The sequence below is a fragment of the Triticum urartu genome, chromosome 2A (genome assembly GCF_056163025.1).
Source record: "Triticum urartu cultivar PI428250 chromosome 2A, HENAU_Tu73, whole genome shotgun sequence".
NCBI lineage: Eukaryota > Viridiplantae > Streptophyta > Magnoliopsida > Poales > Poaceae > Triticum > Triticum urartu.
The window spans coordinates 214,162,980-214,184,576 of NC_141874.1; positions in this window are offsets into that span (position 1 = coordinate 214,162,980).

The following is a 21,597-nucleotide window of genomic DNA, read 5'->3' on the forward strand; positions in this document are numbered from 1 at the left end:
AAATAGATCATGGGATCGGGTTTACCACTAGACGCGCAGTTACCGTAGCGGAAGTAGAGTTGGTGATGCGTGTAGCCGATCTGCCGGGCCGTCTCCTCCTCATGTTGCCGATCTCCCGCGAACATCGAAGACCCGTGAATGGTGATCTCCCATGAACGGCACCTCGCGGTTCCCTCGAATGGTTCGTCCAAGCACCGCAGATGCAATGCCTCCAAGCTATCCACACGTATGGCGAGCAGCATCGAGTGGCGGACTGCTAGGTCCGGTCGCGCAGCATGGGCGTGGGGAGTGGCGGTGGCTAACCAGGGTTCAATTCGATCAACCCTAAGTGGTGCGCCCACTCCCCTTTATATAGACCTCTGAGGTGGGCTCAATACTTGAGCCCACTAGGAGTCCACATCCATTTTCCACTCAGATCCAATCCGAATGGGCTGCAGCCCCTTAAGTGTGCGACCCTATAGGTTCACGTACACATGGACACGACCAGAGTCGATAGTTGGTAGCGGCTCCTAGCAGAACGTGCCAACTCCCATGTGGGCGTAAAGTCATTTGACGAACCTCGACAATGTGGCATATGCAACATTCCTTTTGCCTCATGATATTTGTTGTCGAGCTCAAGGCGAGTACTTGTCACCCTTGTGTTAGCTTGACCTCTCTTCTCGAAACCATGATACAGATTCCCGAACTGGGTTAACACTTAACCCATGTCGCATGGCCATGCTTTCCGAATCTGATCACTCGAGAGGGCCTAGAGAATATATCTCCAAATAGGAGGGGCAAATTCCATCTTGGTCAACCATGTCTCGCGGCATGTCTCTCGACTCACCCGAAAGCTACCTTTATAACTACCCAGTTACAGAGTAGCGTTTGATAGACCCTAAGTGAGTCGATCCTCATACCGAGAACATGCGAGGACCTCAGGTCTAGGACATGGCATAGACATTGCACTTGAGACTAACAGATGACTATATCTCGCTGCGTCTCAAAGTGGGTCTGTCCGGCTCGGTGATCTCCATCCCCGAGCCCATACTATCGGTTTAGCATCTTCATGCACATAACTTGTGAAACATAGTCATCAACCGAGTCGTATACTAGTCAAGGATATGTGTCCGCATAACCTTATCAACTAGGGACCATTAAAACAATCATCATACAATACATAGTTCCACAAACAAGTCACATACTTATTGATACATATCATTGATGATGTTCAAGGACAATAAAACATCCTTGTGTTCGAAATCTTCTATGGAGTTTTCGGAGGAGGAACCCGCCTTGCAATGCCGAAGACAATCTGCGCGCCGGACTCATCGTCATTGAAGCCTGGTTCAAGGGCTACTGAGGAAGTCCTGGATTAGGGGGTCCTCGGACTGCCGGACTATATACTTTGGCCGGACTGTTGGACTATGAAGATACAAGATTGAAGACTTCGTCCCGTGTCCGGGTGGAACTCTCCTTTGCATGGAAGGCAAGCTTGGAAATTCGGATATGTAGATCTCCTCCCTTGTAACCGACTCTGTGTAACCCTAGCCCCCTTCGGTGTCTATATAAACTGGATGGTTTAGTCTGTAGGACAAGAACAATCATAATCATAGGCTAGCTTCTAGGGTTTAGCCTCTATGATCTCGTGGTAGATCAACTCTTGTAATACTTATATCATCAAGATCAATCAAGCAGGAAGTAGGGTATTACCTCCATCGAGAGGGCCCGAACCTGGGTAAACATTGTGTCCCCCGCCTCCTGTTACCATCCGCCTTAGACGCACAGTTTGGGACCCCCTACCCGAGATCCGCCGGTTTTGACACTAACACCAGCGCTTCATTTATTTATGCTCAGGGTCTGCGCCTGGCTTTGTACAGAGGGTTACATGCCTTGCCGGCAAGGCTTGTAAAAATGGTGGTTTGCCGGGGGGCCCGACAACCGTGCCTTATGGGTAAAACTTGCGAAGATGTTCAATGTTCCAGGAGTTACTCACTAGAACAGCATCTTCGGTCTCCAAGCGGACTGCGCCAGGCTTGGTGACTCGTATTACCCGATAAGGGCCTTCCCACTTTGGCGTCAACTTGTTGAAATTCTTGGCCGATTGAATGCGCCGAAGAACAAGGGCGCCTTCCTCAAAGCTTCGGGCATGAACCCTGCGGCTATGGTAACGGTGCAAGGCTTGCTGGTAGCGTGCTGCTCTCACAGCCGCCCGAAGACGATCTTCCTCAAGGAGCGTTGCATCATCTTGCCGCAATTGCTCTTGCTCAAGCTCGCCATAAGTGAGCACTCGAGGTGGCCCGTATGTGAGTTCCGTGGGGAGAACTGCTTCTGCCCCGTATACTAGGGCAAAGGGTGTCTGGCCGGCGGCTCGATTTGGTGTCGTTCTGATCGACCAAAGAACCGCTGGCAACTCATCAATCCAGCGCCTTCCGCTCTTGTGCGGCTTGTCAAAAGTATTTGTTCTCAGGCCTCGCAGTACTTCAGCATTTTCCCTCTCCGCTTGGCCGTTGCTCCGTGGGTGTGCCACAGAAGCGAAACAGACCTTGCTGACGAGGTCTTGGATGTACTGTAAGAAGGTGTGGCTTGTGAACTATGTGCCGTTGTCGGTGATGACCCTGTTGGGCAGACCAAAATGGCATACTAGCGCCTTGAAGAACTTGACAGCTGACTGTGCTGTCACCTTTCTCACTGCCTCCACCTCCGTCCACTTTGTGAACTTGTCGATTGCAACGTACAAGTACTCAAAGCCCCCGACAGCGCGGGGGAAAGGGCCCAGTATGTCGACCCTCCAGACCGAGAATGGCCAGGAGAGATGAATTGTTTGAAGGGCTTGAGCTGGTTGATGAAGCTTCTTCGAATGGAACTGACATGCTTCACACTTGGTTACTAGTGTCGTTGCATCCTGGAGGGCAGTGGGCCAGAAGAAACCTTGCCGGAATGCCTTGCTGGCAAGGGCCCTCGACCCTATGTGGGAGCCACATATGCCTTCGTGTATCTCTGCCAACAACTCCAGTCCTTCCTCTCGGGGAATGCACTTCAATTTCACACCGTTTGGCCTTTTCCTGTACAGGACATCATCGACGAACTGATACATAGCAGACCGACAGGCTACTTTCTCTGCTTCTTCCTGCTCCTCAGGAAGCTCCCCTGTTTGCAGGAATCGGACGGTATGTTGTGCCCATGCCGGAGCCTGGGGCTCGACGGCAAGGACCAAAGACATTTCCTCTGCCATGGGAGCGACCGTCTCTACGGCTAGAGCTTGACGCCTTGCCGGAGTCGGCTGCCCCTGGCAGGCTCAGTATCCATGGCAACATCCTTGCCGGCGGCCCCAGGGGGCTCGGCGGGAAAGTACTTGACGGGGCCTAATTTCCTCCGCTTGTTCTGCTCTGTTGATGGTTCAACAGATGGTGTACTTAACCGAAGCACAAAAGGACCTGGTTCCATAGGTAATTTGAAGGCAGCGTGCTTCGACAGGTAGTCGGCGATGTCGTTCTCCACCTGAGGAACGTGCTCCTCTTGTATACCATCAAAGCGCTCCTCCAGCTTCCTCACCTCATCTACTATAACACCCCATATGTAACCTGCCATAATTGTATTCCAACTCTTGCCATTTTTGGCACTAAGTTATGAGATTCCTCGTTGTTGGGTTTTTGTCTTCGTGTTGCTTTTGTCTTGTCATGCATCTCATATCATGTCATCATGTGCATCACTTTTGCATACGTGTTCTTCTCATGCATCCGAGCTTTTTCCCTGTTGTCCGTTTTGCATTCTGGCGCTCCTATGTCCTCCGGTGTCCCTTTCTACCTCTTTTTCGTGTGCTGGTATTAAACGTTCTCGGATTAGACCGAGACTTGCCAAGCGGCCTTGGTTTACTACCGGTAGACCGCCTGTCAAGTTTCGTGCCATTTGGACTTCGTTTGATACTCCAACGGTTAACCGAGGAACCGTAAAGGCCTCGTGTGTGTTGCAGCCCAACACCCCTCCAAAGTGGCCCCAAACCAACCAAAACCCCCTCCAGCATCTCAGTCATTCGATCACGATCGTGTGGCCGCAAACCATGCACAATTTGGAGCCTCCTAGCTCCCTCTACCTATAAAAAGGTCCTCCCATTCCAAATCCCGGATCTCTTCCTCCCCAAACCCTAAAAATCCGCTCCTCTCGCCGCTAGATGTGTCCGATCGGGCCGAACACGTCCGCCCCGCTCCCCCCGACGAACCAGGCACCGCCACGTGGCCCGGTCGCCGCCCCCACGCCGCCGGACCGCCTGGCCTGTGGCCCGGTCGCCGCCCCCGTGCCGCCGGCCCGCCTGGCCCGTGGCCCGGTCGCCGCCCCGCGCTGCCGGCCCGCCTGGCCCGTGGCTGGCCCTCCCCATGCCCGACTCGGGCCGCGCTCCCCCCCCCCCCCGCCTACCTTCCTTGCCGCGCCGCCCGAGCCCGCCTGTTGCCGCCCTGCTCCACCTCGACGCCGGCGCGCCTCGCCCGTCTCGTCGCCGGCCGCCGCCCGCCGCCGCTCGCCTCCGCCCATCTCCGCCCGCGCCGCCCGTAGCCTCCACCGCCGTCGCCCGTCGCCGTCCGCCACTCCGGCCAGCCTCCTCCTCTCCGGCCAGTTCCCGGCGACCCCCGAGCACTGTTCCGGCGAGAAGCCTGGCGAACCTCGGTTTCCGCGCCACCCCGATCCAGACCTGGATCCAAACCCTAAGGGTTGACTTTTTGCCCTAGTCCCAGTAATTTTTGCATATTTCATTATGCCATATCTCTGCATCCGTGGCTCCGTTTTGGGCGTGTAGCATATCAAATTGTTCGTCTCGATGAGTACTTCATTTCATTCCATTGCACCATGTTCATTTGAGCTCATCTTGATGCCCTAAATGTTGTTGATAGAGTGCTATGCAATTTTAGTTTCAGATTCATATCAGTAATTGACATTTGTCATTTTTGCCATGTTTAATGTGTGCCTCCTATGAACTTGAGCCCTACATGTGTTTTGAAGTATGCCATGCCATCTTTACAGGGGTGTATGCCATGTATTTTTGTGATCTTTGTGGTGACTAGCACAAGCATGCAAAGTAGCTCTCGTAATGTTGCTGATTTCAGGGACTTAGAAATCTTCCAAGTCATTTTCCTGATTATATTTTTATGTCATGTATTCTTATTGCTACAGAGTGATCCATGCCTCTTTTGAGCATGTTCAGTAAGGATGTTTTGTAGATAATGTCATGCTCTATCCATCCATGTCTTTGTTTGCAATTATGGAGCACCCTAGCTTGACTCAATCGAGCTCTACTTTTGCTATAAAATGTTCCTGGCAGATTGTTTACATGTTAAGCAATGTTGCCGAGGTTGTTGTAGTTGATCCATGCATGCAATGATGTTGTTCTTGCCATGTTTAGCTTCTATGACATGTCTACTTGCTGGGTGTATGCTTAGTTTGTCATGCAATGCCTTGTGGTGAGTGCATCGAGCTCGTAAACATGCCTACTTAATATCTATTTTGGCATGTTCCAGTTTTCTTCTAAGTCTGAATCTGTTAACGAAAGTTGCTATGTTCACATGGTTGCCATTGTATTTTCTGATCCCTTTTGGCTTATGGTCAGTAAGGGACTTTTGTTGTACGCTTTGAGTAGCTTCATGCCATGCTTTGCTTTGCCATGATATGTTCCTGTAGCATGTTGATATGTTGCTCTAAACATTGCTTCCTGATGTTAAATTCCTGACATGTCGTTAGTTTCACTAAGTCTGTAACCTGTTATCTTTTACACTTTTGCCATGCTTGTTTGAACTTGCTATTGAGTGAATTAGCCGTAGCTCAGTGTTCATCTTTTGTCAAACATCTTGAGTGGATCACTGCCATGTGATTTGTTTTCATGTTAGAGTGCAGTAGCTTGTTGTTCTTGATGCATTTAGATGGCCTCGTGCTGTTTATCGCAGATCGGTGCCATATTTGTTTTGCTTGCCATTTGCAAACCGTGCATCCGATTCCGGTGATCTTTATATCGATTACGACCGAAATCAACTTCTCTTTCCAGCGGAACTCTTGGAATTCCAAGTTGAGGCCTGGTTCAATCTTTCCTTTCCGAAGCATGCATATGCATTGCATATCACATCCCGCATATCATGCCATGTTATGCACCATGTTGTTTGTGCATTGCATGTGGTTGATTGTGTTTCCCTTTGCTTGTGTTCTTGCTTTGGGTAGAGCCGGGAGACGAGTACGTGATCGAGGAACCTGTTGAGAACGTTTACGAGGATCAAGCTAATGTCAACTCGGAGAAATTTGCAGGCAAGATGACCATACGCTCGAAATCACTTCTATCTTTGCTTGCTAGATGCTCGCTCTTTTCCTATGCCTATGCTACGATACCTACCACTTGCTTATCATGCCTCGCATATTGCCATGTCAAACCTCTAACCCACCTTGTCCTAGAAAACCGTTGTTTGGCTATGTTACCACTTTACTCAGCCCCTCTTATAGCGTTGCTAGTTGCAGGGGAAGTTTGGAGTTTGTTCCTTGTTGGAACATGTTTATTGTTGGGATATCATTATTATATCTTGTCTACTTTAATGTACCTATATACTTGGTAAAGGGTGGAAGGCTCGGCCTTATGCCTGGTGTTTTGTTCCACTCTTGCCGCCCTAGTTTCCGTCATACCGGTGTTATGTTCCTTGATTTTGCGTTCCTTACACGGTTGGGTTATAATGGGAACCCCTTGACAGTTCGCCTTGAATAAAACTCCTCCAGCAAGGCCCAACCTTGGTTTTACCATTAGCCACCTAGCCTTTTTCCCTTGGGTTTCACGGACTCAAGGGTCATCTTTATTTTAACCCCCGGGCCAGTGCTTCTCTAAGTGTTGGTCCAAACTGGGCGATGTCCGGCGCCCCCTGGGCAACCAGGGTCTATGCCAACCCAACGTCTTGCCCATCCGGTGTGCCCTGAGAACGAGATATGTGCAGCTCCTATCGAGATTTGTCGGCACATTCGGGTTGCTTTGCTAGTTTAGTTTTACCATTGTCGAGATGTCTTGTAACCGGGATTCCGAGTCTGATCAGGTTGTCTTGGGAGAAGGAATATCCTTCGTTGACCGTGAGAGCTTGTGATGGGCTAAGTTGGGACACCCCTGCAGGGATTTGATCTTTCGAAAGCCGTGCTCATGGTTATGGGCAGATGGGAATTAGTTAATGTCCGGTTGTAGAAAACCTGAAACTTAACTTAATTAAAATGAATCAACAGAGTGTGTGGCCATGATGGTCTCTTTTCGGCAGAGTCCGGGAAGGGAACACGGTCTCGTGTTATGCTTGAATGTAGGTTGTTCTAGGATCACTTCTTGATCATACATTCTCGAACGTGCTTTGCCTTCTCTTCTCGCTCTCATTTGCATATGTTAGCCACCATATATGCTAGTGCTTGCTGCAGCTCCACCTCATACCTTTTACCCTTCCTATAAGCTTAAATAGTCTTGATCGCGAGGGTGTGAGATTGCTGAGTCCCCGTGACTCACAGATTACTTCCAAAACCAGATGCAAGGACCGATGATACCGCTCCAGGAGATTCGACTGAGCTCAAGTGGGATTTCGATGAGGACTCAGGATGATACTACGTTTCCTTTCTAGACAATCAGTAGTGCAGCTCAGTTGGGGCGATCAAGGACGTTATGCATTTGGGGTTGTCTTTATTTTGGTTCCGTAGTCGGACCTTGATTGTACCTGGATGATTGTAATGTTATATTTATGTTATTGTGTGACGTGGCGATTGTAAGCCAACTATGTACCTCTTTTCCTTATTCATTACATGGGTTGTGTGAAGATTACCCCTCTTGCGACATTGCTTACAATGCGGTTATGCCTCTGAGTCGTGCTTCGACACGTGGGAGATATAGCCGCATCGTGGGCGTTACAAGTTGGTAATCAGAGCCTTCCCCGACTTAGGAGCCCCCCTGCTTGATCGAATTGTTGGCGTTGTTGAGTCTAGAAAAATGTTTTGAGTCATTTAGGATTATATATATCGGAGAGTAGGATTCTTTTTACTCCTCAGTCCCTTTGTCGCTCTGGTGAGGCATCCGGACGTAGAGTTTTGACTCTTCTCTTCTCAAATTTCACTAATTTTTTTTAGGATCACGCGGGTATCTTGGAATCGTTTCGATGGTTTTGTGACGAGAACATTGTTCTTGGTGCCTCCTGACATTTAGGGGTTGTGGTAGTGTCCCGGGGAGTTGAGCTCCGAGGTGTTGTCGTCACAATTTTATCGTTGCAGTTCTGGAATACCTGAGTTTCGCCGACATCGAAAATCTCTTTTATGTAGTTGTTGGTGAGATAACCTCGACGCCACCCAGTACTGGGGTGGGAGTTCGGAAGTATTGCCATAACTCGTATAACGGATGCTTTTTGAAGGTTGGGGTAAATGATTTCCAAAGGTTTCTTGGTTATGTGTTGAAGGATGGATACAGCTGGATGTAGGATTTGCTAGTTTTGGGTGAGATATTATGCTTCCCCTGTATCCCCAACACCTGACTGCATGACCGGGAAAATTTCGGGAGTTTTCGTAGGTGGGAATTCATGTAGCTCTAGTATTTCTTCTGCGAATATTTGGTTTGTGATTGGGTAATCCTCACCAAGTATTTGTTCTTGTCCGTACCTTGTTGTTTTATTCTTCTACCTCTATCTAAGTGGTTTCTCAATTTATGGAAGTGTGACCATTTAATTTGGAATGCATTCGTTCAATCTTGGTCGAATGTTAAGACTATATGTTGCAATTTCGATCCATTTGATTCAGCTTGAATATATGTCTATCAAGATGCTAACGGATGTCACGCTCTTCAGGATGGCTCCTCCAACGCGTCAGAATCCTGAACCGCCACCACCACCTCCACCTACGGAGGCATGGCAAGCTATGATGGCCGCTACCAATGCCAACACGCAGATGCTCATGCAACTCTTGCAAGAGCGCAACCAAGGAAATCAAGACCATGGCAACAATCAGAATCAGTTTGCTACACTCAACCAGTTCCTCGCAAACCAGCCAAAGACCTTCAGTAACTGTGTCGAGGCAACAGAAGCTGATGATTGGCTCGTGGATATCTGCAAGCATTTCGAGTGCAGCAACGTCAAGCCTGAGGACTTTGTCAAGTTTGCTTCGTTCCAACTCAAAGACCAAGCTGCAGAGTGGTATCACCAATACAAAGATTCCAGTGGAGGTCGTGTGATTACATGGGATGAATTCCGTTAAGACTTCAAAGCTCATCACATTCCTCAGAGTGTTGTTGAGAGCAAGCGTGAGGAATTCCGCAACCTGAAGCAAGGCAGCTTGTCTGTTTACCAGTATAACATCATGTTCCAGAAGCTCGCTCGTTTCGCTAAGCAGGACGTTCCTGACGAGAAGAGCATGATTTACCAGTTCAGAGGTGGCCTCAGAGAAGATCTCCAACTAGATCTCGTGCTTTTTGAGCCGAAGAAGTATGATGAGTTCTACAATATGGCACTGAAACAAGAGACTGCTCAGCTCAAGTGCGATGCTTCCAAGAAACGAGTCAGGGATGCAACTCCTTCTTCCCCAACTCAAGTGGTAACTAAGCAGCAAAAGTGTTGGTTGCCTCCTCCCCCGTTCCGTCAGGCTTATCAGCAGAAGAGCAAAGGTGGCAATGGATCTTCCCACCCACTCAACCCAGGCTTTTAGAACAAGACTTCGTCTCATGCTCCAAGATCAAGTGCTCCGTATCACCGTCTGCTTTCAGAGGTCACGTGCAACAAGTGTCAGCAGAAGGGTCATTATGCCAACAAATGCTTCAATCAGAGGCGTCTTCCTCCTCCTCCTGTGAGATCTGCCAGCACCGCAGTAGTCAAGCACAATCCCAAGTCTGCTAAGATCAACATGATGAACGCGGCTCAGGCAAAGGACTCGTCAGATGTGATTATGGATAACCTTCTTGTTAACGATGTTCCTGCAAGAGTCCTTTTTGATACTAGTTCATCTTTGTCTTTCATATCGAAGCCTTTTGCATCCATGCACGATTTGCATACTGTTGATTTGCCTAAGCCGATAGCGGTTTCCTCTCCGGGTTTGTTCATGAACACCAAAATGATGGCTCCGGATGTTACTATCACGTTGGGTGACTATAAGTTTTTGTCTTCTCCAATGGTCCTTGGTAACTTGGATATTGATCTTATTCTCGGAATGGATTGGCTTTCTAAGCACAAGGCTCAGCTTGATTGTGCTGCCAGGAAGATTCAATTGACACATTCGTCTGAGGATGTAATCGTCTTTGCCGCTCGTGATGATACCATTCGACTGTTTTCCTTCAACGAGAAGGGCAAGTTGGATGCCATCTCTCAGATTCCAGTCGTTTGTGAGTATCAAGACATCTTTCGAGAAGAGCTTCCAGGAATGCCTCCTCACCGACCAGTTGAATTCGTCATCGATCTTGAGCCTGGCACGGAACCTGTTTGCAAACGTCCTTACAAGCTTGGGCCGAAAGAGTTGAAGGAGCTGAAGAAGCAACTTGATGAACAAGAGCGTATGGGTCTCATCTGACCAAGTTCTTCTCCATGGGGTTGTGGTGTTCTTTTCATCAAGAAGAAGGATGGAACGGACTGACTTTGTGTCGACTACCGTCCATTGAACAAGAAGACCATAAAGAACAAGTACCCACTTCCCAACATCAACGAGCTTTTCAAACAACTCAAAGGTGCTCAAGTATTCTCCAAGCTTGATCTCCATATGGGCTATCATCAGATTCGCATTCGTGAAGAAGATATCTCCAAGACAGCATTCAGAACAAGCTATGGTTCTTATGAATACACCGTGATGTCTTTCGGCCTTGTCAATGCTCCTCCAACATTCTCTCGCATGATGAACTTCATCTTCAACGCCTACACAAATGACTTCATCCTGGTCTACCTCGATGACATTTTGGTCTTTTCCAAGAACAAGGAGGATCATGCCAAGCACTTGAGATTGGTGCTGGATAAACTCAGAGAACATCAGTTCTATGCGAAGTTTTCAAAGTGCGAGTTTTGGCTCGATGGGGTTCTCTACCTTGGGCATATCATCTCTGCCAAGGGCATAGCTGTTAATCCTGAGAAGGTGTCTGCAATTGTGAATTGGGAACCGCCTCAGAATGTGAAGCAACTCCGCAGCTTCCTTGGGCCCGCAAGCTATTATCGAAGGTTCGTTGAGAACTTCTCTAAGATCGCGAAGCCTCTTTCCAACCTCCTCCAGAAGCATGTGAAGTATGTCTGGTCGCCTGAATGTGACATCGCTTTCAACACCCTCAAAGAGAAGTTAGTCACTACTCCAGTTCTGACTCCTCCCGATGAATCCAAACCGTTCGAGGTTTTCTGTGATGCTTCCCTTCAAGGTCTCGGTGCAGTGTTGATGCAAGAGAAGAAAGTTGTGGCCTATACCTCTCGCCAGTTGAAGCCCAACGAAAAGAACTACCCCACTCATGACCTAGAGTTGGCGGTAGTTGTCCATGCTCTTTTAACATGGAGACATCTCTTATTGGGAAGAAAAGTGGACATCTTCACTGATCGTAAGAGTCTCAAGTACATCTTCACTCAGCCCAACCTCAACCTCAGGCAGGCTCGTTGGGTCGAGATGATTCAAGAGTATAATCCGAGTATTCAATATACTCCAGGCAAGGCCAATGTAATTGCTGACGCATTGAGAAGGAAGGCTTACTGCAATAGTTTGGTTCTCAAGCCTTACCAACCAGAGCTTTGTGAAGCTTTCCGCAAACTTAATCTCCAAGTTGTTCCTCAAGGATTCCTTGCCAACCTCCAAGTCTCTCCTACTTTGGAAGATCAGATTCATGAGGCTCAACTTCTTGATGCTATGGTGAAGAAGGTGAAGATTGGGATTGCCAAGAGTCAACCCAAGTACAAGTGTTATCGCCTTGATGACAAGGATACTCTATTCTTCGAGGATTGCATTGTTGTTCCTAAAGGTGACCTTCGTAAAGTCATTATGAACGAGGCTCACAATTCACTCCTCTCTATTCACCCTGGAAGTACAAAGATGTACCAGGACCTCAAGCAGTCGTATTGGTGGACTCAAATGACGCGCGAGATTGCTCAGTTCGTGAACGAATGTGATGTCTGCAGAAGAGTGAAAGCAGAACACCAATGACCAGCTGGTCTCCTCCAACCTCTTGCCATTCCAGAATGGAAGTTTGATCATATGGAGATGGACTTCGTGACTGGATTTCCCAAGTCCAAGCATGGCAATGATGCTATCTTTGTTGTCATCGACATGCTCACTAAAGTGGCTCATTTTCTGCCTATCAAAGAATCTATCATAGTAGCTCAGTTGGCAGAGCTATATACCTCCAGGATTGTCTCTCTGCACGGCATTCCGCAGGTGATATCTTCAGATCGTGGTAGCATCTTTACCTCTAAGTTCTGGGATTCTTTTCAGAAGGCCATGGGCACAAACATCCGCTTCAGCACAACTTTTCATCCTCAAACTAGTGGCCAAGTCGAGCGAGTCAACCAAATTCTTGAAGATATGCTCAGGGCTTGTGTCATTTCTTTCGGTATGAAGTGGGAATATTGTCTTCCATATGCCGAGTTCTCCTACAACAACAGCTTCCAAGCGAGTTCGGGTAAGGCCCCATTCGAGATTCTCTATGGCAGGAAGTGCCACACTCCTCTTAACTGGTCAGAGTCTGGTGAACGCCAACTTCTTGGCAATGACTTGATCACAGAGGCTGAAGAAATGTGCAAAGTCATTCGTGAAAATCTCAAAGTTGTGCAATCGCGCCAGAAGAGTTACTATGATAGCAAGCATCGTGACTTGGCTTTCGATATCGAAGACCATGTCTACCTCCGTGTCTCTCCAATGAAAGGTACTCACCGCTTCGGTATCAAAGGGAAGCTTGCCCCTAGATACGTGTGTCCTTTCAAGATCATCCGTAAAAGAGGCGATCTCGCCTATCAACTTGAGCTTCCATCCAACTTTGCAAATGTGAACGACGTGTTTCATGTGTCTCAGCTTCGCAAGTGTTTCAAGACTCCTGACCGCACCGTCAACTTCGAAGAGATTGATCTCCAAGAAGACATGTCTTATCATGAGCACCTCGTTGCTATTCTTGAAGAAACTGAGCGCAAGACTCGCAACAAGTCTATCAAATTCCTCAAAGTCAAGTGTTCACATCATTCCGACCGTGAAGCCACCTGGGAACGCGAGGACCACCTCCGTTCTGAGTACCCAGAGTTTTTTCCAGTCCTAGATCTCGGGACGAGATCCTTTCGTAGTGGTGTAGTGTTGTAACACCCTATATGTAACCTGCCATAATTGTATTCCAACTCTTGCCATTTTTGGCACTAAGTTATGAGATTCCTCGTTGTTGGGTTTTTGTCTTCGTGTTGCTTTTGTCTTGTCATGCATCTCATATCATGTCATCATGTGCATCGCTTTTGCATATGTGTTCATCTCATGCATCCGAGCTTTTTCCCCGTTGTCCGTTTTGCATTTCGGCGCTCCTATGTCCTCCAGTGTCCCTTTCTACCTCTTTTTTGTGTGCAGATATTAAACGTTCTCGGATTGGACTGAGACTTGCCAAGCAGCCTTGGTTTACTACCGGTAGACCGTGTGTCAAGTTTCGTGCCATTTGGACTTCGTTTGATACTCCAACGGTTAACCGAGGAACCGTAAAGGCCTTGTGTGTGTTGCAGCCCAACACCCCTCCAAAGTGGCCCAAAACCCCCTCCATCATCTCGGTCGTTCGATCACGATCGCGTGGCCGCAAACCGTGCTCAATTTGGAGCCTCCTAGCTCCCTCTACCTATAAAAAGGTCCTCCCATTCCAAATCCCAGATCTCTTCCTCCCCAAACCCTAAAAATCTGCTCCTCTCGCCGCCGGACGTGTCCGATCAGGCCGGACATGTCCGCCCCGCTCTCCCCGACGAACCAGGTGCCGCCACATGGCTCGGTCGCCGCCGCCGGCCCGCCTGGCCCGTGGCCGGCCCTCCCCGCGCCCCGCCGCCGCCTACCTCCCTCGCCGTGCCGCCCGAGCCCGCCTGTCGCTGCCCTGCTCCACCACGACGCCGGCGCGCCTCGCCGTCTCATCGCCAGTCGCCGCCCGCCGCCGCTCGCCTCCGCCCATCTCCTCCCGCGCCGCCCAGAGCCTCCTGATTATATTTTTATGCCATGTATTCTTGTTGCTACAATGTGATCCATATCTCTTTTGAGAATGTTCAGTAAGGATGTTTTGTAGATAATATTATGCTCTATCCATCCATGTCTTTTTTGCAATTATGGAGCACCCTAGCTTGACTCAATCGAGCTCTAATTTTGCTATAAAATGTTCCTGGAAGATTGTTTATATGTTAAGCAATGTTGCCGAGGTTGTTGTAGTTGATCCATGCATGCTATGATGTTGTTCTTGCCATGTTTAGCTTCTATGCCATGTCTACTTGCTGGGTGTATGCTTAGTTTGTCATGCAATGCCTTGTGGTGAGTGCATCGAGCTCGTAAACATGCCTACTTAATATCTGTTTTGGCATGTTCCAGTTTTCTTCTAAGTCTGAATCTGTTAACGAAAGTTGCTATGTTCACATGGTTGCCATTGTATTTTCTGATACCTTTTGGCTTATGTTCAGTAAGGGAATTTTGTTGTATGCTTTGAGTAGCTTCATGCCAAGCTTTGCTTTGCCATGATATGTTCCTGTAGCATGTTGATATGTTGCTCTAAACATTGCTTCCTGATGTTAAATTCCTGACATGTCGTTATTTTCACTAAGTCTGTAACCTGTTATCTTTTACACTTTTGCCATGCTTGTTTGAACTTGTTATTGAGTGAATTAGCCGTAGCTCAGTGTTCATTTTGTCAAGCCTCTTGAGTGGATCACTGCCATGTGATTTGTTTTCATGTTAGAGTGCAGTAGCTTGTTGTTCTTGATGCATTTAGATGGCCTCGTGCTGTTTATCGTAGATCGGTGCCATATTTGTTTTGCTTGCCATTTGCAAACCGTGCATCTGATTTTGGTGATCTTTATATCGATTTCGACCGAAATCAACTTCTCTTTCCAGTGGAACTCTTGGAATTCCAAGTTGAGGCCTGGTTCAATCTTTCCTTTCCGAAGCATGCATATGCATTGCATATCACATCCCGCATATCATGCCATGTTATGCACCATGTTGTTTGTGCATTGCACGTGGTTGATTGTGTCTCCCTTTGCTTGTGTTCTTGTTTTGAGTAGAGCCGGGAGACGAGTACGTGATCGAGGAACCCGTTGAGAACGTTTACGAGGATCAAGCTAATGTCAACTCGGAGAAATTTGCAGGTAAGATGACCATACCCTCAAAATCACTTCGATCTTTGCTTGCTAGATGCTCGCTCTTTTGCTATGCCTATGCTACGATACCTACCACTTGCTTATCATGCCTCGCATATTTCCATGTCAAACCTCTAACCCACCTTGTCCTAGCAAACCGTTATTTGGCTATCTTACCGCTTTGCTCAGCCCCTCTTATAGCGTTGCTAGTTGCAGGGGAAGTTTGGAGTTTGTTCCTTGTTGGAATATGTTTATTGTTGGGATATCATTATTATATCTTGTCTACTTTAATGCACCTATATACTTGGTAAAGGGTGGAAGGCTCGGCCTTATGCCTGGTGTTTTGTTCCACTCTTGCCGCCCTAGTTTCCGTCATACCGGTGTTATGTTCCTTGATTTTGCGTTCCTTACACGGTTGGGTTAGAATGGGTACCCCTTGACAGTTCGCCTTGAATAAAACTCCTCCAGCAAGGCCCAACCTTGGTTTTACCATTAGCCACCTAGCCTTTTCCCTTGGGTTTCGCGGACTCAAGTGTTGGTCCAAAGTGGGCGATGTCCGGCGCCCCCTAGGCAACCAGGGTCTATGCCAACCCGACGTCTTTCCCATCCGGTGTGCCCTGAGAACAAGATATGTGCAGCTCATATCGGGATTTGCCGGCACATTCGGGTGGCTTTGCTGGTTTAGTTTTACCATTGTTGAGATGTCTTGTAACCGGGATTCCGAGTCTGATCGGGTTGTCTTGGGAGAAGGAATATCATTCGTTGACCGTGAGAGCTTGTGATGGGCTAAGTTGGGACACCCCTGCAGGGATTTGATCTTTCGAAAGCCATGCCCGCGGTTATGGGTGTTAATGTCTGGTTGTAGAAAACCTGAAACTTAACTTAATTAAAATGAATCAACAGAGTGTATGGCCGTGATGGTCTCTTTTCGGTGGAGTCCGGGAAGGGAACACGGTCTCGTGTTATGCTTGAACGTAGGTTGTTCTAGGATCACTTCTTGATCATACATTCTCGAACGTGCTTTGCCTTCTCTTCTCGCTCTCATTTGCGTATGTTAGCCACCATATATGCTAGTGCTTGCTGCAGCTCCACCTCATACCTTTTACCCTTCCTATAAGCTTAAATAGTCTTGATCGCGAGGGTGTGAGATTGCTGAGTCCCCGTGACTCACAGATTACTTCCAAAACCAGATGCAAGGACCGATGATACCGCTCCAAGAGATTCGACTGAGCTCAAGTGGGAGTTTGATGAGGACTCAGGACGATACTACGTTTCCTTTCTAGACGATCAGTGGTGGAGCCCAGTTGGGGCGATCGGGGACGTTATGCATTTGGGGTTGTCTTTATTTTGGTTCCATAGTCGGACCTTGATTGTACCTGGATGATTGTAATGTTATATTTATGTTATTGTGTGACATGGCGATTGTAAGCCAACTATGTACCTCTTTTCCTTATTCATTACATGGGTTGTGTGAAGATTACCCCTCTTGCGGCATTGCTTACAATGCGTTTATGCCTCTAAGTCATGCTTTGACACGTGGGAGATATACCGCATCATGGGCGTTACATCTACGTAGGCCTCCATCAATGGGCTCTGATAATCTTTATTGACTTGCCTGACGACAAGCTGTGAATCACCCCTGATGATGAGCTTCTTAACCCCGAGGTTCGCCGCGATCCGGAGACCGACAAGCAACCCCTCGTATTCAGCAGTGTTGTTTGTGGACAATTCCCTGGGGAAGTGCATCTGGATTACATACTTGAGGTGCTCTCCGGTGGGTGCGACAAGCAGCACACCAGCACCGGCGCCTTGCAGCGAGAAAGCCCCGTCAAAGTACATGATCCAGTTGCGACTTGCCGCCTCGCCGGGAAGAGTGGTCTCCTGGATCTCTTCGTCGGGCGTTGAGGTCCATTCCGCAATGAACTCCGCCAAGACTCTTCTCTGGATTGTCGAAGTACTTTCAAACTTCAAACCAAAGCTTGACAACTCCAAGGCCCACTCCATGATCCTCCCGCTCGCGTCCGAGTTATGCAGTATCCGTTGCAGCGGGAGGCGGGTGACGACGGTGATTTCATGTGCCTGGAAGTAATGACGCAGCTTCCTCGAGACCATAAGGAGGCCGAAGAGAAATTTCTACACACCAGAGTACCTTGACCTAGCCCCCTACAAGAGGGAGCTGACAAAGTAAACTGGGTGCTACATCATCTTCTTCCTCCGCACCACTTCATCTGGTTGCACGGGACCTGTCCCAACGGCGTCAGACTCTGCCGGGGGCCTTGCCTCGCCGGCGCCAGGCCCTGCCGGGGAATCTATGGCTTGCTCTCCGCCAGCCCCGCCATTGCCACTGCCTCTTCGTCGACCTCCCTCTGCGCCACTAGTGCGTCGCTGACTACTTGATTCGTTGCCTCCAGATACAGCAGCAACAACTCTTGTGGTTTAGGTGCAACTAGTACCAGTGTAGAGGAGAGGTATTTCTTCAAATCCTGCAACGCTGCCTCGGCCTCTGGGGTCCACTCCATTGGGCCCGCCTTTTTCAAGATTTTGAAAAAGGGAAGGGCACGCTCAGCAGACTTGGAGATGAATCTGCTCATGGCGGCAACGCAGCCAGTGAGCCGACGTACATCCTTGATCTGCTTGGGCGCCTCGATCTGCTCAATAGCCTTTATCTTGTCTGGATTTGCCTCGTTCCCGCGATGTGACATGAAGAACCCGAGAAGTTTGCCGGACGGAACGCCAAAGACACACTTCTCAGGGTTCAACTTGAGGTTGATCTTGTGCAGGTTGTCAAACATCTCTTCTAAGTCTTGCACAAGAGTTGCCTTGTCCTTGGTTTTTGACCACTATGTCATCCATATAAGCTTCCATATTTCTATGTAGCTGGGGCTCAAAACCAATTTGGACTGCTCTTGCAAACATTGAGCTAGCACTCTTCAACCCGAAAGTCATCCGTAAAAAGCAATACGTACCACATGGGGTGATGAATGTTGTCTTCTCTTCGTCTTCTCTTGTCATGAAGATCTGGTGGTAGCCCGAGTAGGCATCGAGGAATGATAACAGATCACACCCGGCCGTGGAGTCAACAATCTGATCAATGTGCGGCAATGGGAAGGGGTCCTTAGGACAAGCCTTATTGATATCTTGTAGTCGATACACAGCCTCCACTTCCCATTTGCCTTGCGCACCACCACCGGATTGGCCAACCACGTCGGATGGAGCACTCCTCTCACCAAGCCTGCCGCTTCCAACTTCCTGATCTCCTCTGTGATGAACTCTTGCTCTTCCAAAGCTTGCTTCCTGACCTTCTGCTTGGCGGGTCGCGCATGGGGACAGACAGCAAGATGGTGCTCAATCAGTTCCATGGGAACGCCGGGGATGTCGGATGCTTGCCATGTAAACACATCGACATTCGCCCATAGGAAAGTGACGAGCGCGCTTTCCTATTTGCTGTCGAGGGTGGAGCTTATGGTGAAATCCCCTCCCGTGCCATCCTCCTTGATGGACACCTTCTTGGTCTCTGGTGACACAGCTCTGGATTTCTTGCTCTTGCCGGTGGAGCTCTCTAGCACGTCCTCGACGGTAGCACAACACTCCGAAGAAGTGCGCTTGCCGGAGTGGGTGCGAGAGGTCCTGCTAGTCTTCTTCTTCCCTCCCGGGACTTCAGCGGCAGGAGCAAGCGCCTTGGCGGCAGCTGCTGCAACTGCTTCCCGGTAGAGCAGGTCGGCGCAAATCAGCGCATCCTTCTTGTCGCAGGGAACGGTGACGATGGTCATCGGCCCAGGCATCTTCAGCGTGTTGTAGGCGTAATGTGATGCTGCCATGAACTTGGCTAGTGCCGGGCGGCCGAGAATCCCGTTGTAGGGCAAGGGAATCTCGGCTACATCGAAGACAATCCTCTCCATCATGTAGTTCAGATCGCCTCCAAACGTCACAAGTAGAGTGACCTTGCCCTTCGGCTGACTCCTTCCCGGGTTGACCCCTTAAAACATACCCGTCTCCTCGAGGTCTCCATCAGGAATTTGTAGCCTTTAGATCACAACGGGTGAGATCAAGTTCAGACCGGCCCCGCCGTCAACCAGCATCTTGTTCACCTTGAGGGTGCGTCTCATTGGTGAAACCAACAACGGCAAACACCCGACCGCAGTTGTGCGATTAGGGTGGTCCTCGGCGTCAAAGATGATGGGCATGCTGGACCACTTCAGCGGCTTCTGAGCGTCGAACGACGGCTCTGCTGCTGTGATCTCATGCACCCACTGCTTGAGCTGGCGGTGAGAAGTATGCAGTGAGGCGCCACCATCGACGCACATAGCCTCTGTAGCCTTCTGGAAACCATGCTCACTAGACTCGTCGTCCTCGTCATGATCGTCGTCTTCCTCCTTCTTGTCGCGGCCCTGAGCGGGCCTCTCTTGCTGGTTGTCCTTGCCGCGGCGGCCTCCTTGGCCACCACGCTTCTTGCCGGATCCTTCGGCACCATCCTGACCCTTCTCCTTGTCTCGCCTCTCATACTCGGCTTTTTGCTTTTCAGCAAGAAGCTCAACTTGTCGGCAGTTCTAGAGGTCGTGGCCCTTGGTGTGGTGGATCTTGCAATACTGCTTGTCGAGGCCCCCTGGCTTGTCGGCAGCCGCCAAGGCCCAGCAAGCGGCGCATCCAGCAATCTCCTTGCCGGGGTCGTCTGCCTTGGCCTTCTTAGTGGCGCCGGTGTCGTCGGATCCCTCGACGGCAAGCACGGCCTTGCCCTTGCGTTTCCTGTTGCGATGCCGACCCTTCTTCGTCGGGGCGGTGGTGTCTTCGTCGGTAGAGTCGGTTTCCGCATCGGCGTCTTCGCCGGGGTTCTTCCTTCCCTCTTTAGCCCGGGCGCATCTATCAGCCAGAACATAAAGTTCGCCCATGTCCTTGACCTTGTTCATTGCCAGCTCTTCATGCATCTTGCAGTTATGCACATTCTGATGGAATGCGCTGATCACGGTGGCAGGATGAACATCTGGGATGTGGTATTGCACTTTGCCGAACCTCTATATGTACTTGCGCAGGTTTTCGCCTTCCTTCTGGGGAATGATATGCAAATCACTCGCCTGGCCATGAGCTTGGTGGCCTCCAGTGAAGGCCCCAACGAACTCTTGACACAGATCCGACCAAGAAGAAATGAAATCCGCCGGCAAGTGCATCAATGTAACACCCCGGATGTGAATTTCCCAATATGTACTCCAACTCTTGCCGTTTCCGGCGTTAAGTTATTTTATTTTCTCGGGTTTGGGTTTTTGTCTCTGTGTTGTTATTGTTGTCATGCATCTCATATCATGTCATCATGTGCATTGCATTTGCATACGTGTTCATCTCATGCATTCGAGCTTTTCCCCATTGTCCGTTTTGCATTCCGGTGCTTCGTTCTCCTCCGGTGGTCATTTCTACCTTTCTTTCGTGTGTGGGGATTAAAAATTTCCGGATTGGAACGAGACTTGCCAAGCGGCCTTGGTTTACTACCGGTAGACCGCCTGTCAAGTTTCGTACCATTTGGACTTCATTTGATGCTCCAACGGTTAATCAAGGGACCGAAAAGGCCTCGTGTGTGTTGCAGCCCAACACCCCTCTAATTTGGCCCAAAACCCACCTAAACCTACTCCATCATCTAGATCGTTCGATCACGATCGTGTGGCCGAAAACCGCACCTCATTTGGAGCCTCCTAGCTCCTTCTATGTATAAATAGGCCTTCCCCGTCCAAATCCCGGATCTCCTCTCCCCCTAACCCTAAATTCCACCTCGCGCGCCGCCGGACAATGTCCGTCCCAGTCCAGACAACCGCCGCCACCGCCCGCAGCCACTGAGGAGCCGCCACCTGGCAGCCGGCGACTCCCTCCGCCCGAGGCCCATGAGGCCCGCCGCGGGCCCTTCCAGCCCAGAGCAGCGCCGCCAGCTCCCGCGGTAGCCGCCCCGCGCCCGACGCCGCCCGCGCCGCTTCTCCTTGCCGGCGCTGCCTGGTCCGCTCGTCGCCGGCGACGACCACCGCCCACCGCCTCGACTCACCTCACTGGCGCACCTCGCCGCCTCGCCTCGCTCCGGCCACCGCACGCCTCGCCGGCGCCCGAGCCCGCCGCACCATCGTCCTCTCCTCCTACCCCGGCCGAATCCCGCAGGTCCGGCCACCGCGGTTCCATTTCCGGTGAACCTTGATTCTCGTGCAGCTGCAGTACCCTCCAGATCTAGATCCGGAATCGGTTGACTTTTCATCCCTAAACCCTAATTTTCTTGCATACTTTGACATGCCGTAACTTTGCACCCGTAGCTCCGTTTTGGGCATATAGCATATCAAAATGTTCATCTCCAAGAGTTCATCATTTCATCTCATTGCATAAT